Source organism: Amblyomma americanum, chromosome 1, assembly GCF_052857255.1.
Source record: "Amblyomma americanum isolate KBUSLIRL-KWMA chromosome 1, ASM5285725v1, whole genome shotgun sequence".
Lineage (NCBI taxonomy): Eukaryota > Metazoa > Arthropoda > Arachnida > Ixodida > Ixodidae > Amblyomma > Amblyomma americanum.
The window spans coordinates 464,210,091-464,216,252 of NC_135497.1; positions in this window are offsets into that span (position 1 = coordinate 464,210,091).

Below are 6,162 nucleotides of genomic sequence, written 5' to 3' on the forward strand. Positions count from 1 at the left end.
AAAGATGAGAAAAAATCAGCACACACGAGTAGAGCTACATTAATGCCTGAAATTATTTTCTACCAGCTCAAAGAGCCTGAAAATGAAGAAAAAATGTTAGGCTGATTCCTCCAAGTAGCAGTACTTCAGTCCAAGCTGTTTTGCTAGCAAGCCCTCACACACGTGTGAAATAAATGCAGTTGTGTACAATTTAATTTTGGTGTCGCCAAGTTTGCTGGAAATGTTGGGATACTGGCCGACACCTGCGCTCGTACGTTCACGAGCACATCATCAGTATTCGATGCTTTTTGTACTGCTCTACCTTTCCTCTCACCGAACATGTGCTGAACATGTTGAAGCGCTCTTGAAAAGGCTCTGCACTCGAAGGTGGAGGAACTCTTATGCAAAAGAGCTAGTCATAGTGCTGGGTGGGACACTTGAGGCATGTCACAAAGTGCATGCGGCAGCCAAATGGTTCGTAAAATGGCTGTCGTAGCACTGAGCCTGCTGACACAATGTCACATGCTAGCTTTGTATTGAAATTAGTCGCAGTTGCAATAACACAGTAGTCTCACATTTTGCAGAATGTGATGAATCGGAGTCCATCACCGTCACCATTGCTGGATGCAGAGGATGAGGTATGTGAGCTGCTTAGCCATTTTTCTATGGAAACCAGAGCAGAATTAGTCTTGTCTGCAGTGTAAATAGTGTAGTGAAGTAAAAGTTCTATTTTGTATTGGCTGGTAATTATTCTTTGAACAATTTTTCTATGCAGAAAGCTGAGTTTCTGCTTTGGTATTGTTGACTATTGCAGTTTATTTTCGTTAAGTATCGCATTGCTTTAGGGTTATGACTAAATTGGCATGTGGTTTGAACTTGCACCTTGCTGCCATATGGGTGAGGACTATTCTGCGTTTAATTGCTTTAGAAATGCAAGAGCTGTACTGCAATTAGTGTTGAATATGTAAATATTGTACAATGTAGAAAATGCAGTGATGGCATAGAACATCCACCTAGCTTGAAAGAATACCAGTGTTTGAACCCCGGTGACGTGTAGTTTTCCACTGGATAAAAGAAGAATTGTCGTATCGAGAGAATTGCATAAGCAGGCCTGGGGTGCGGCCTGATCTCGATGACCAGAACGGACAATGCGCACTCTCACCAGAACAGGATTTGGCCGCCCTGGTGTAGTAATTGGCGCCAAAACCTCCTATTTGAGTACACTCGTTACCCCTCTGCCCTTAGTTCCCAGCAGCTGCGGAGCAACTGACCAAGGCAGCAGGGAGACCTCCACTGTGCTAAAAATCTCAGGATCACGACAGGCCGCCTTCGAAAACTGAACCTGGAAGCATTTAGTTCAAGCCTTATTCAGTAAAGCTAGCCTAGCAGTGCTGTTTGAGGAACTAGCAGGTATTAAATGGGATGTCAATAATGCTTGGAAGGCTAGGAGGACAGATGAGGCATGTGCAGTATAAAGGGCGGGCACAAACTTTGTTATTGTGGCTTAGCAGACAGATGAGAACCATTATTTGGAAGCTGTACAGTGGTCCACACCCCTGTCTAGAGCACTGGTTATGGTTATGGTGCCCAGCTGTTGACCCCGAAAAATGCAGGTTTGATCCTGGCCGTGGTGGTTTCGTTTCGATCGAGGTGAAATGCTAATGACCCATGTACTGTGCGATGTCAGTGCACGTTAAAGAACCCCAGGCGGTCGAAATTCCCGGAGCCCTTCACTACGGTGTCTCTCATAGCCTGAGTCGCTTTGAGACGTTAAACCCCCATAAAATAAACCAATTATCTGACGTTGTGGAGTGACCATAGTATTTTACTGCTGATACAAGGCTGCACATGCCATTCTGGCTGTTGTAGGCGTATTATGATAGCTGCAGTCTGTAGACGTGAGCATAGCACGACATGCCTGCTTGCCTGTTAACTTTCTTTTCAGCTAAAAACTGACCAATTTTTAGTGTTCTAAAATTAAAATTTTTTCTTCAAGAAGCGCTGAATTCACTGTGCATTGTAATATATAAAACTATAGCTTATTGATTATACTTCCGAACAAACAAATGCCCAAGTTATGCGTGAAAATTTATTGGTTAATTATGCTGGTAATACAAAAAATACAACAAAACAAAAATAAGCTGCTGCACTCAGCCTGAAATTGATTACAAAAAAATTAAGGTATGAAAAACACTCCACAACATATTAGCTATCATTCTGGCAATTTTTCAGCTGCATACAAAATACACTGCACTTTCCTGGCCTTTCAAGTTAAGCAATATGACTAGTGCCACTAAAGAAAGTCGCGTGATGACATGAAGTGGAGGTGGATGTGAGATGTGGTTTTATGCATTACACTTGTTCTGAGTTCTGTTCTTGTTTTTTGTAGCAGAGCCTGCAGGTACCAGTTTTTCCGCTCTTTTTACTTTTCTTACTTTTTCATTTTTGGACTTTTCAGTTGAGAGTAAAGAAGGCGTAGCCTTTCTTCACATCAATATAATCAAAAGCCTGCTGGCAGATTTGGTAAAACATCTTGACAGTATGTTGCAAAGACCCTAAAGCAACAAATAAAACCGCTCTCCTAATTTACAAATCACACACACTGCATAAAATACCAGGGGAACGGTGAAAAGAAACGCGCAAGCACATATTGATGTCCCGGTTCTCTGGGACGAAGTCTCGCAATCAAAACTGAAATCTGATCATTCCACATGGTTGTCTTACTCACCACTACTGCTCAAAAAATAAACAGCTTAAGAACCAGCAGAAATGTTCAGTGCAGCTTTTAGCCTTTGAGGAGCACATGGTGAACAGATGCCATGATCAGTGACAGGCGGACTACATTGGGTCAAAGTTTTCGTTTCTCATGTCGCCTCCTTACGTTAGAAAATGAAAAAACAAAACAAACCAAAGCAATGGTGCTATAGAAGCAAACTCAATCACGCTGCTTGTCCAGGAGCACAGCCTTGAATTTTTGGTCGCAGGTTCAAAACTTCAGTGATATATGACCGATGGCCCATGGCATGTCTCGTTCATACCACATGTGCAAGCAGTGTGTCTGCTGTGGGTGCACCTGGAGCACACTTTAGTGTGGTTATGTCACTTTGTTTTTGCTGTGCATAATAAACGTTTCGCTGGGGCATTCTGTACAGGACATTTTTGTGCCACCGAGCCCAGAGGCCACTCTCAGCAAGGCGTTTGCTGCTCAGTCATCAGGGGTGTTGCACCCTTCTGCATGTACTCTGGGCAGTGTAGGAAGCAATGTTCAGCCTAGCTGGGTGATTCCTCCGATTCCTTCCCAGCAGCCTGGCGCCATCATGCAGCCTCAGGTATTGCAGACCTTATTTCTGCAGTTGTAGAATTTCTTCCATTCCTTTACTTTTACAGTTATTGCTGTAATATATTGAACTGTGTATTAATGTTCTTATAGTTTGCTATATTTTTATGTTGTGAAGGTGAATCGTGGAGATAAGGAATGACATACCTGAAAATATATGAAATGACTATGATTTCTTTAATGCTGAAGATCCCTAGATTGTTTAAATTAATGCAGTGATTTACATTATGTCTTTTAAGCATACCTCAGCATCCACCTTTCCGATTAGAAAAACGTGAGTAGTGTAGCCATGAAATAATTATCCCTCTTGCTTAGGTTGGTATGTCTGTTTAATGTCCCTTTAATGCTGTGCATAACCATCATCTTTTGCACTGCTTATCTGGAAGCATTTTCAGTCATTTGCTGAACATTGGATATTCAGTATGGTGATTTAGGTGGTGGAAGTGAAAAGTATTTTGGCAGCAGGTAACATGCTTGCTTTCCTGTAAACTGTATGGCTCATTCATAATTATGCCAGTAGTGTGTATTCTGTGGGTGCACCTGGAGCATACTTTATTGTGGTTATGCCAATTTGGTTTGAAGTGCAGCTCTTAGCACTCAGTTCCTGGGCTGTTACAGTGCCGCAGTTGGTAACATTGTAAATGGCTGAGGGAACAAGGAGCACAGCTTGGGATGAAAGTATGGTGATGCAAAGAGATTGCAAGAAGGACAGGGAAAAAGGAGGCTACTGTGAGAGCTTAAAGTGGAAGAGAAGAGTACGGCGGGAATAGGTGAAAGCCTACCCTCCGCGGCATGTGCAGTGGCGGCTTCTGCGAAATGCACTGTCCGAGAAGAGGCTCAGCGGCAGTAGATCACTCTGCACACTGCTGAAGCCGAAACTCATAGCCACCTTCATTTGGCATTGCGTGTTCTGCAAAGGCTGATCGTTCAAATAGCGCAGCAACTGCGCTAAAAAATTGCATTGCCAAGAATCCTAATCGGTGGCTCATTGTTTCTTATGGTACTAAACAGTTTGCGGGGCTATTTTCAGGACTTCAGTTTGGCAGCAAGCCTGGAAGCCACGGCCAGCCATGTCATCACATCTGGGCTGTCAGGGGTGCCACGCCTTACAGCGTTTGCCCAGCATCCAGGGAGCATTGTAAAGCCCCAGGTATTACAGACTTGATTTCTGCAGTTTTAGAATTGGTCCTTTTTCATATAATGTTCTGAGCATCTTACAAATGCCAGGTTTTTATTCTTTTTTGCTGAATGATGGGTACTATAGCCTAGACTCAGAGGGTAAGACTGAAAACATGCTTTGCTTTTGTTTACTGTAGCATTGCACTTATTCAAGTGGAATGTGAGGGTTAATGTTGCAGCACCGTGGGTACAGGAGACACACAGCATGCGGACATTTTGCACCTCCTTGCATGCGAGCATGTTTTCATTTATCTTCATTGAAATGCTGTCACTAGGCTGTGGGTGTCAGTTCATTGATTATCCGAGACTCTCCACAGAACAGATGCACAAGGGGAAAGCACGGACGATTATTCCTGCTGTGGTGTCTATTTTGTTTATATCATGTCTCATGTGTTAGCGTTGTAGAATATAATGAAACGCACACCTTATTGTTACTCCAAATCTCAACCTTGTGCTCGGCAGCGAAGTGTTATAGCCAGTTCGCTGCTGCAGAGTCATAACCCTTTTTAATGCAGTTCTGATGGATAGCTCTTGTGAGTTTCTCCAAGGAATCAACATCACATTGATAGCTAGCTGTAGGGATCAAGAAACTGTTAGTGAGGTTAGCTAATTGGAATGAATTTTGGGCAACATGTGAGTGGAATAAGGTGAACCATGAGAAGGAACACAGACCGCTACTCTGTAAAATTTCAATAGTATGCCTTCAGAGTTCTCATGTTTTCCATCCTTTAGTGCTGAAATGTGACTGAGAAGTCGGATTGCAAGAAATATTTCAAACTGAGATTGAATCTGGGTCGCAGCTTTTCATGTTGCCACCTGCATGCATGCTTCATAGTGAACATTTTTTACTGACTTGACCCTCAACGTGCTTTTGGTCATGGGTGAAGGAAGCATTTACATTTTGCACAAATGAATAAAATGTAAACAGAAGTGAAAAAAAGCACTTGACGGCACTTGTGCTACTCGTCAAGGCACTGCACTTGTATAGCTCCTGTGGCTATTAAAGTTGCTTTGTTTGGGTTTATAGAAACAGATTTTTATTTGTCCTCTAAGTACACTTATCTGTACATACCTAAGTGTTTGCTTGTGCTCATCAGCTTAGCCTGTAGCTTTTTCAGCTCCTGAAGTATCTATCAGCCTTTCTGATCTAGTATGCAGTGCATTTCTTTTTACAATTTGCTTGCAAGAGTGTAGGTTTAGAGTTGTATACTCATAGCCAGCATGCTGATATATTATAGTTCCATTTGGAGGTGTGTTATTTTAAAATGTGGTCATTGTTAAATGAGATTTTGCAATCGATTTCTGAAGCCTGCTCCAGCTGTTGAGCCCATTTCAGCAGCCAGTTCGTGAGGAGCTGTTTGGCACTGTTGATGGAAAGGTAGGCTGCGTTTGTGGAGTTTTACTTATACTGCTTCATTATAGCATTATTGCGGCCACTGCATGCAGACTTCGAAACCTGTATATTTCTGATATTGGCAGCCAGAACTCATGCCCTTTGTTGCCAGTCTTAATCGGATCGGGGGTGTGCCACTTATGCACTTCAGTGAGCCCAGTGCGTCTTGAGTTGAAACGAGTGAGTGAGCCCAAATGACTCGTGAGTCAAAATCAGTAAGTCCACGTGAGTCGTGAGTTGAAATCGTTGAGTAAGCCCAAATGAGTTGAGACGA